This window comes from Ruditapes philippinarum, unplaced genomic scaffold (assembly GCF_026571515.1).
Source record: "Ruditapes philippinarum isolate M1 unplaced genomic scaffold, ASM2657151v2 ctg22827_1_1_1_1, whole genome shotgun sequence".
NCBI lineage: Eukaryota > Metazoa > Mollusca > Bivalvia > Venerida > Veneridae > Ruditapes > Ruditapes philippinarum.
The window spans coordinates 1-10,474 of record NW_026855614.1 but is presented as its reverse complement, the minus strand read 5'-3'; the positions used below and the strand labels follow the sequence as shown (position 1 = coordinate 10,474).

The following is a 10,474-nucleotide window of genomic DNA, read 5'->3' as shown; positions in this document are numbered from 1 at the left end:
AAGTGGTGAAGAATCCATCCCAAAAGTAGAATGCCTGTTAGTAACGGTCCCTGGTTTTGTTTTTTCCTGCAAAGATAAATAAACGAATCAAATAACGAATACAAGAAATGTCTGTGCTAGATGGCATCCTTATTTGCTGATAAATGAGCAGACTAAAGCTACCGTTCAATCCGTTAAATTGCTGCTTAAAATGTATCCAATTAATTATAAAACCGTCTTTTGCAAATTTCGAACACTGAAAAATGATTTTGGCTACAAAATTTGTCAAAAGTCCAAGTAAAGATAGTTAAAAGAACCATCAGTATAAAGAAAGTTTTAAATCCATTTTATTCAACTGAGGGTCCTAAGTTTATGTTCTTAAAGGCAAATCTGATAATTGGAATATTAACACAATATAAGGTCTTCAAAAAATAGACAAAAGCCTTTAAAATCAAACACCCCCAACAAGCTGGTAAATGTTTGATTGTTGCATGACAGCGCGTTAGTACGCAAGGTTTGTATAGTGCATGATATTCGAAAGCAGAACAAAGTTGTTGTGCGCACAATCCCTCCGTATTTCACCTAACCTTGCCTCTTGTCACTTAATTTTGGTTCAAAAGCTATAAGGAATACCTTTCGGGTCTAACATTTATTCAGCGCCAACACCTCGATTCTGCAATTGTCGAGTGTGTTCACAGTTTTCGGAAAACAGACTAAAGAAATGCCTTAAAATATTTGTTCCGGAGACTTAAACTTTGTATATCTCTTGAGGACGAATCATGAAAATTGGAAAGGAAAGTTTTCATACAACTGAAAAGGAAAGACATGGACATATATTGGTAGCCTGGAACGTGAATCGAAATCTAGACATTTACGAACATCCTTAGCGAACACCTAACCATTGTATCAAATGTCTCCAGATTTGATGCCAATAAAATGTAAAATAAAATAAAATTGTACTAAATATAGAATATCATTAGGGTTCGTTATTCTTAATAACAACAACAAAAACATTTTAAAACAAAAATCTAATGCAATGCATGCTAAACTTGAATTAACGTATCGCCCATTGTCTTGAGAATATTAAATGAGTGCAAGTTTAATAATGAATTTATTTAACGAGCTAATAAAAAAATTTATTATGTAATATCATTTTATTCAATGAGTACCACACATTTATTAATGAAGTTACACGATAACGATTTTTTTTTACACATATGAAAATGCAAAACCGGTTATCGAACATAATATATACACACATATTGTCACTTTATACACGTGGCTGAAAGGTTATCAAGTACCTTAGCGCGTATATATTTTTTTCCTGTTAATCGTTAAACCGATAATTAGTAATATATACAAATGTATATATCTTAAGATAATCAGGAGATTTTATAATATATCTTCTTCGTTGTCGATGTCAAAAATACCATTACATACATGTATTTATATTTTTCAGATGTCTGAGTCTCTTAATAAATGATAAAAACACTCTATCAAACATTAGTTTAAGAAAGTCAGCCAGCTGAAACAAGATCGTTTGAAAGTCGCCATATTGCCTATACTGTGTTGGTGGCTGTTTAAACCAAGACCTTATTAAAGAATTTGGACCTAAAGTAAAATCACTAAACAAAGTAATCAAAAACTGAGGTTTCGCATATTATAGAAAATAATGCGTAGTAACAAAACAATGTAAATACTGACACTAATGTTAGCGATGAATTGGTGGAATGATGCTAGAAATATCTGCTATTCTGGGCGATGCAGAAAACATAATATTTCGAGACGAAAACAATGGAGATATGTGAAAGTAAAATTGATTTTAAATCTTCTGACTTAGATACAGTGCACCAGCTTGGAAGATACAGAAGCGATCAAGAGACGAGTGATAGTCAAAATTATAGACTCAAAGGCACAGTTTAGTCTATACAGTGCAAGAAAATCCATAGTAAACGAAATATATATTTAGAAGTCTCTGACGAAGAGACGTCAATGTCATGTGGTCGATATTATTTTTAGGTTGAATATCTTTTTATGTATCATTTTGTCTTCATTTTGTATATATTTTATGTAATTGTCTCGTTATTTATGTGTTATATTCCTTTACAGTCCGATATACAAGACACTACTTAATGATTCCCATTTCATCACCTACCGATTAATCCTAACAATTCATGACTTAGATTTATTTTAGACATAACTTGCATGCCGGACATTAGCTTTTACAAAACTTCTCGCACACTTTGATGAATGCATTTCTATGGTTTACATCAGAAATTGTTGATCTTTATTTCGTCATTGCGTTTGATTATGTTCTCTCATTATGTTTGATCATCATGTATCTTTCCATTGAAATTTTCTTCGCTACATTTAAGCACTTTCATAAACATATTTGTATGGTTTACGCCACAAATTGTACTCCTTTATTTGAATTACCAAGGCGTTTGTTTATGTCCTTTACAGACATAAAAAAACCATCCCATACATTTAATAAATATCATACGACATGATTTATGTAAATTATCAAATATGAATAACAAGATTAACAAGGAAGTGCGGTATTCAATGAATGCATCCCCGCAACATAACCAAGCACAAGAGCGTTAACTTTGTTTATGTACTTTATATGCATAAACAGCGATTCAATACATTATCGAAGCGGCAAACAACTTCAACAACTGACATTCATTCCCTACTAGGCAGTAAAAATTACGCTGGCGCAACTATTCACGGGAAAATGATCTTAAATTAAAACGAAAAAAATACAAGACATTTAGTACGGCTGATATAGGAGGTATAAAAGCCAGTTAAGAATCTCACAAAATTAAATCAGTTTGTGTATTATTCTATAAACTGCTTAATTTGGCACATGATAATCTTTATTTACATTATTGAATCCATTATCAGCAAACAAGAGTAATATCTACATAAAACTGTTCAACTTATAAAATTAACATTCACAAGCAATTGTTTCTAATATATTTAGCCAATAAGTGCTTTGGGTGTTTAACACAAATGTATGTTTTTTTCCAAACATGACAAAAAGTAAGTGTTGATATCGAATTAAAATTAAAAATCCTACCTGGTAGTGTAGCGATTCTTAATCACATAAATAATTTCTTTTCAAAAGTTTAATCTAGCCTTCGCTCACAACAACTATTTAATAAGTATATAGAAATTTAAATACATCTAAAAACAGGATAATTGTGAAGCATGACATTAAGGCGATACATAAATTTTTGTTGTGTTAAAATACACCTTATTATACAAATGATGATATTCATATCTATACTCGTATATTTCGTGTCCTTTTTTACTAGTTTTCTTTGTGTAGATCCAAAAGCGAAATCTAGCCTGGGTTAAAGATAGTTTCTTAACTGAAATCGATTAAAGACTACATTTACATTATTTCCTACATTTTGAAAGTAACTCTTTTGAATATATCTTGTCGACTTAATTTTGTTGAGTACCGCTCAAACCGGTGCTAGAAGGGCGTGATGGATGTTGCACGTGTTCATTATCCCTCATGTACATACTCGATCAAACTGTAATTCTGCAATTCTCTTGTATTTTTGTTGTGATTAATACCTCCGAGTGATCACTTTGTTTCCAGATCCTTGAGTTGATATATCCACATTGCACTGTGATTGCTAGTCAGTGTTGCAACCTAGCTGTATTGTTTTTGTCTGTTTGTTTGTTTGTTTGTTTCATTTTACGCATTTTTCCAACAGTAGTTAAGTTATATGGGCGGGTAGTTTCCTAACCATCGTTCCTGGAGAGTTTCACCAGTACTAGACCACCGTCCTACCAAAGCATCTCCCGGGGATCGAACCCACGCCAGAGAGGTGACTGGATTAGAAGTCATCGACTCTAACCCCTCGACCACGGAGGCGGTCTAGCTATATTGAATTTGTATTATATATGGGTATATTTTGACATTTATAAATAAAGATATGTGCCGTCGTATACGTAAGTTGTGGTTGTTTATCTGCAGCTATTTTTCACGTTGTTAAGGTTACTGCTTTACCTAAACTATGCTAGATGTAAATTCCTAAGATTGTCACATTAATTTATAAATTTCAAATTTTGGCCATGTCTATCGAAAATAGTTTACATTACTTTCTGTGGATTTCTTTGTTAATGTTTTCTTTTGAATGTTTTCTTTTATAATATCAAGACGAATATTTAACATTGAATGTCTACTTCCTGAATCTTTATGGATCGAATTTAAAAAATATATAATTATATTGATTATTATGCATAATATAGCGGCCGCCAAAACATAAGGTTACTTTTTCGATAGTTTAAATCATTGTTTAGATATTGCGTTTGAACAAATTTGCCAACACTTTTTTTTGTTTTATTTTTCTTATTTTTTTTTTATTATTATTATTTCTTTTTTCAAATTCCCGACTCAAAGTATTTGGGCTCTTTTTAATGATATGATAGTTTTCATCAAAAATTGTATGATTTTATTAACAAAATGGACAACTATTTCAGCGGGAATCCATTAGAAGGTCATTACATTGTGAAGACCATTGGACCGGAACATTTAGCCATACTCCACATCATTTTCTGATAGCGTGATGCCCAGTGGGTAATTTGGATGAAAATTGCAAAGTGCCTAAAAAAGAAAGAAGAAAAAAAGCATTTAAAAGGAACATCAAAAGCGGTGAACAAAAATGTGCTGCTTATATGTACAACCTCGTTTGATACTACAACGTCCTGTGAAGTTTTACTGATTTTCAGCCAGCAGTTACATATTGCAAAGTAGCATCGTGAAAATGTGCGGACGGACATATACACTGACATACGGACTTATGTCGATATATCATTGTTCTTCACAATGTCTGAAAAAATCACGTTTAAGATTTATTCCGCATAAACATTCTTACTAAATAAATTGCAACAAAGAAATATTTACTGTTACATATTAAGGCGTATCATTATCTAGCATTTTGCCTCAATTGTAACATGAACACAACTGAAATTCTAAATTTTATTTGAGCAATGGTACATATTTGTAGTCAACCCCTGCAACAAATGGAACAAGCTCTGCGCCAAGAATGGCAAACTGTACCTCAAAAGCGCTTTAAACACCTTACTGGTAGTATGAGGAGGAGAAGGGTTGAGGTTATCATCCGGGCACGTGGCGGTTTCACATGTTATTAAAAATTTGGCTACATAATGACAACATGGGTTACGTAATCGTCAACATTTACTAAAGATATACACCAGTTAATGTTTTGCAAACGCTCCAACACCATACTAAAAACACATACATTTTTGTTTTGTAAAAATCACATTTGCTTAATATGTTCAATAATTTGGTTAAGAATAAACTAAACTCAAAAATGTTCAGTGTTGTTTTCTGGTCCTTTGGGATCATTGATGCCAGCACTATTAAGTGTTGAGAATTGAGTACAGCTCAAGCCGATGCTAGGGGACGTGAGGGATGTTGCACATATTCAATATCCCTCATGTACAGACTTAATCAAACCGAGTCTGCAATTCTCTTGTAATTTTGTTGTGATTAATGCTTCCAAGGAAACACTATTTGTTGATTACTAAATTGGTATCGCTCCTTATCAAATTACTATTTCTTAGCACAATTAAGTAGTCATCATATAACAGTGCTTTCATTCACAACCAATTCTAAATTTCCAGGTGTATGTTTTTCTATTTAATCAAGTTACATGGGATCAAATGTTTAGCCCATTATTTCTAATTAGTAACCAATACGAAAAATGTTTGGTAAGCTTAAACCACCAGTTTGAATACTCGGTTTAACTAACAAAAAGCGCCAAAGATCAAGTCAACACAAACATTTACGTTAACTTTAATGTTGTAATTGTGTTCTGGCTGGTGGATATGATTGACGGTAAATACCTTATTGTGTTTGAAGAATTGCTCATTAGTAAGAGAACCCATTCATCCAAAGCTAGTCATCTTATCTTTATATCCGGTTGGTGGTCGTGCTCTACGAACAATGATAACACACGTCAATAAGCTTGTTGATATTGATATGCGCCGGTAAATCAACCTACTTTCGTTTTCGAAATTAGCGTCCTATCACCTTATACCGTTAAATTTTAATCTACGCTTGTATGTATAGCTTTAAACTTATCTTATTATCATTATATGACTTACCTCTTGTGTCAATTCACCTTAAATTTGTTAATATTCTTTACTTTCTTAGATAAACACATGTATTGTTATTTGAGTCCGCCATTTTGTATGCTTCTTTGAGATTACGTCATACATGCACTAAAGTGACGTCATACTGAATTATAAGATCTGCTTGATTTCTACGGGGGGTTTTCGGCGGGAAGTGTTTGAATCAATGTTTTTTGTATGTAATTATTAATAGGCGCGCTATCTACTTCTCACTCCTTATTATTGTATTTTGAACATTGTTATAATTACCTATGGTAAATGTACGCATTAATTTCATTTATATGCATTGATATGTTGATATATTTATTAACTGTTTGAGGTGTCGGAACTGTTTGAACCCCTTATGGGTCCCCTTTTATTTTTGTTTGAATTGTTGACAAACATTGTTGTTTATGTTTGAAACGCGAGTATAAAAGGCGCTTCATCACTGTTTGAAGGCACTCCGCAGCTTGGAAAACTCATAGCAATACCTTACCGTTTCTCGTTTTGATCTTATTTCAGATAGAATAGGTATTTAACTTAACGATTTAATAGATTTTTACTTATATTGAACTAGATCTATCTTATTATTTTAAGTAAGATAATTTTTAGAAATCTACTTTGAATAGAAGTTGTTTACTTCGAAACTTACGCATTCAGTAGCAAACGCTCAGAATTTGTTTAATAATTTGTTTGGTTAACGTAATAACTTACGTTATTAATTTAGATCGCTTTTAAAATATTTCGTAAGTAAATTGTTATATAATTCTCCTTTAAACATTGCTTAGCCACCGACACCTCATATTTGTTCCATAATTTTCATAACGAATACCTTTTGTCTTATATACAAGAAGAGAATGTTGATCTGAATATCTGTTTATTATAACAATATTTATATTTTAACGAATGAATGTGCATAATTGAATACCTCAAATAAAATTCGTTAAACTGTTATTCTTAGTCCATTATTGATCAGATTTTAGTTCTTTAAAAGGTGTGTAACTTCCTAATATTCATAAGTCCACTTGTCTTTGCTGCGGGGTCAAACAATATACACGTTACTGTTCGCCACATGTCCACGCGAAAGCAGAAGTCCCTGATATAAAGAGTAAGCCTGATTTCCCGTGTCCAATAGGGCCAGCACGTAACATTTTTGGTGCGAAGCGGTGGGATCCGTAATTCCATACGGGTCCAGTGATTCGAGCTCAAGACTCCAGACGATTTTCGTAAAACGCTACCATGAATACATTAGAAGCTGTTGACAGCCAGCAGACGATATTTTTCAATCGGAAGGATTCAGAGATGCAAACAAATGGTTGTAACAGACAATCAGCGGATGATGATGATAATATTTCCGTAGAATCGTTTAGGTCCGTTACTAGGGAAAGTACCGGTGTAAATACGTCTTTCCTATGGAAATCGCAGACCGACAATAATGAGGAAATGCGTCACATGTTAAATGATATAACAAGTTGTTTGCGTGATATGACCCATGAAATTAAGTCACTCAAACAAGCCCGTGAAACTAACGTCAATATGAATGGCGGTAATTTGGCCGACGAAAATTCATTTAATCTTAACCAAAATGGTATCGCCGGTGTACAACGTGGGGGAAACTATAATGAGTCTTCTCAAAGCCAACCTAGTATGTTTCAGAATAGAACTAGCCCCTTTGCGTTTAGGCCAAATAATGGTGAAAATGCACGACGCACTTCGTATGAAAACGACTTTTCCCAAAATTATCGAGCACGTGCTGGAGGGCACGGTGATGAACAGTTGGATAGTTATTATCCGTCCGATATTCCTAGAATGCGGAGCAATGAATATAACGGCCCAAATAAATGTAATATGGGTAATTTCAAAATGTCATCTTTTACCGGAAATGAGGAATGGGCAGTTTGGTTAGCCAGGTTTGAAGCATTGGCGCGTCGATATAATTGGTCAGACGACGATAAGCTTGATCAACTTTTGCCGCGTATTGAGGGTCCCGCGGCACGCTTTGTATTTTCACAACTTCATCCGGGAGTTTTGACCAACTATAAGGAACTGGTTTGCGAAATGAATAGCCGATTTAGAGTGATCGAAACGTCAAGATCGTTTTCAGCGAAATTTAGTAGACGTGTGCAGAGAGTTGGAGAAACTGCCGAAGATTTTGCGGCCGATCTTAAGTATTTGTACGATAAGGCTCACGGTTACCGCGATCGCAAAACACGTGAAGAAGATTTAGTTCGTAGGTTTTTAGACGGTATTCGAGATGATGACGTGAGGTTCGAGGTCGAATTTCATAAAGAACCAGAGACAATAGATGAGGCGGTATTTCACGTTGTTAACATGCTGCAGACTAGAAATACGCGTAAAACTAGGGATAGTACCAGAAGGGCATTAGATGAATCATGTATTCAACATACTTTTGTAGATGAGGGGGAGACAAACAAAATTAATGCATATGGGAAATTAAGTAACACTGACAATGCAGGTATAATTAACGCCACCACAAATAAAAGAGAAGACAATCAAGTCGAAATTCTTTCCAAAATTTTAGAGAGATTAGATAAATTAGAGGGGGACAGGCAGGTTTATAAGAAACGCTCATCAAAAGAAAACTTGAGCAGACAAATAGAATGCTTTGCTTGCCATAAGGTCGGACATTATGCACGTGACTGTCCTGACAGGTCAAATATTAAGAATGACACGAACGCACGTGCTCCCGTGCGGTCGAAAACAGGTAAGAATAACGGTACTTTAAACTTCCAAGGACCGGCTCTTGTGGCCAGAGAGAGGTCCTGCTAGACAAAAGCGGCCATTTTTCAGAGGGCTCTGTTAAAAACGAGGAGATGCAGCTACAGGTAAATAAAGGTAATACTCTATATGAGGGGGTATATATAAAGGGGCACGTAAATAATGTGCCTGTAGTATTTACAACTGATACTGGTGCATCGCGTACGGTCATATCATCACGTATATATGAGAAGATTAATGATTGTGTTAAGCCGAAGCTTGAAAAAACTGCGTTGTTGAAGGGAGCTGGAGGAGCACCCATCAAAGACTGGGGAAAGGCCGAATTCACCATTAAACTAGGAACACTCGAGATCATCAAGGAGGCAAGGGTAGCCGAGATAGAGGATGATGTTTTACTCGGGTTTGATGTTTTAAAAGGTGGTGAAAAGGGAGCGGCTGATATTTTGTTAAGCAAGAACAAAATAGTTTTAGACGGGTATGAGATACCTTGTTTTCAGGTCGGCAAACAAAATGTGACAAGGAAGGTGGTGGTGGCAGAAGACTTCACAGTTCCTGGCTTGACTGAAGCCCTAGTAGATGTATTCGTGTCGAGGTTTGAAAATGATGATGATGACAACAAGACTGACTACTTAATAGAGCCAACAGAGAATTTTAGAGAGGCGTATCAATTAGTGATGGCATCTACTCTTGTAGATATAAATAATGGGCCAACTTGTAAGGTTCGAGTGCTAAATCCTTTCTCTTCTGACATCACTTTGAGGCAGGATGCTGAAATAGGAAAAGCAGAACAAATTGAAAGGATAATCAACATAGTAACTGAGGAAGAAAACAGGAGCGAAAATGAAAACATATCCAGCATTAGGCGCGTAAATATAAGTAATGTAAAAGGGGTAAGTGAGACAGTAACAGGTTTAAAAGCATCGGTCGATGAAATACCAGATCACCTGAAGACATTATTTGAAAGATCTTCTTTTAACAGGACAGAGCAAGAGAGAAAAGTTATAGCTGGTTTACTTGTCAAGTACCAAAATACCTTTTCGAAGGATGACTGGGACCTAGGTTTGACCCACTTAGCGGAACATAGTATCAACACAGGAGATGCGGCCCCAATCAAACAGAGACCAAGAAGGGTACCTCTAGCACATGCTGGTGATGAGAAATCTGCTATAGAGGACTTGTTAAAGAAGGGAGTTGTACGTAAAAGTACTTCACCTTGGGCAAGCCCTATTATTTTGGTGAGAAAGAAATCAGGAGCTATCAGGCCATGTGTGGACTATCGCAAGTTAAATAGTTTGGTCAGACCTGATGGTTTCCCACTGCCTAGAATCCAAGATTGTCTTGATGCGGTTGCAGGTTCAAGCCTTTTTAGTAGCTTTGACCTCACCAGTGGTTATTATCAGATCCCTTTGAAAGAGGAAGATATTCCTAAAAGCGCCTTTTGTTGTAAATATGGCCACTATGAGATGACAAGAATGCCTTTCGGTTTAAACAATGCTGGAAGTACTTTTCAACGAACCATGGAACTCGCGTTACAGGGTTTACAATGGGTTACTTGCCTAGTATATGTTGATGACATAATAGTTTTTGGTGAAAATTTTGC

At 35.1% G+C, this 10,474-nt stretch overlaps 1 long non-coding RNA gene across 1 annotated transcript; it reads right to left on the bottom strand.

The window, feature by feature from the left end:
• On the bottom strand, positions 1–3,983 carry LOC132743898 (uncharacterized). Its single transcript, XR_009627631.1, has 3 exons — positions 3,062–3,983; positions 613–789; positions 1–66 (listed from the first exon to the last, which is right to left on the bottom strand). It is a non-coding gene; the product is annotated as an uncharacterized LOC132743898 (long non-coding RNA).
• Between the last annotated feature and the right edge of the window lie 6,491 nt (positions 3,984–10,474).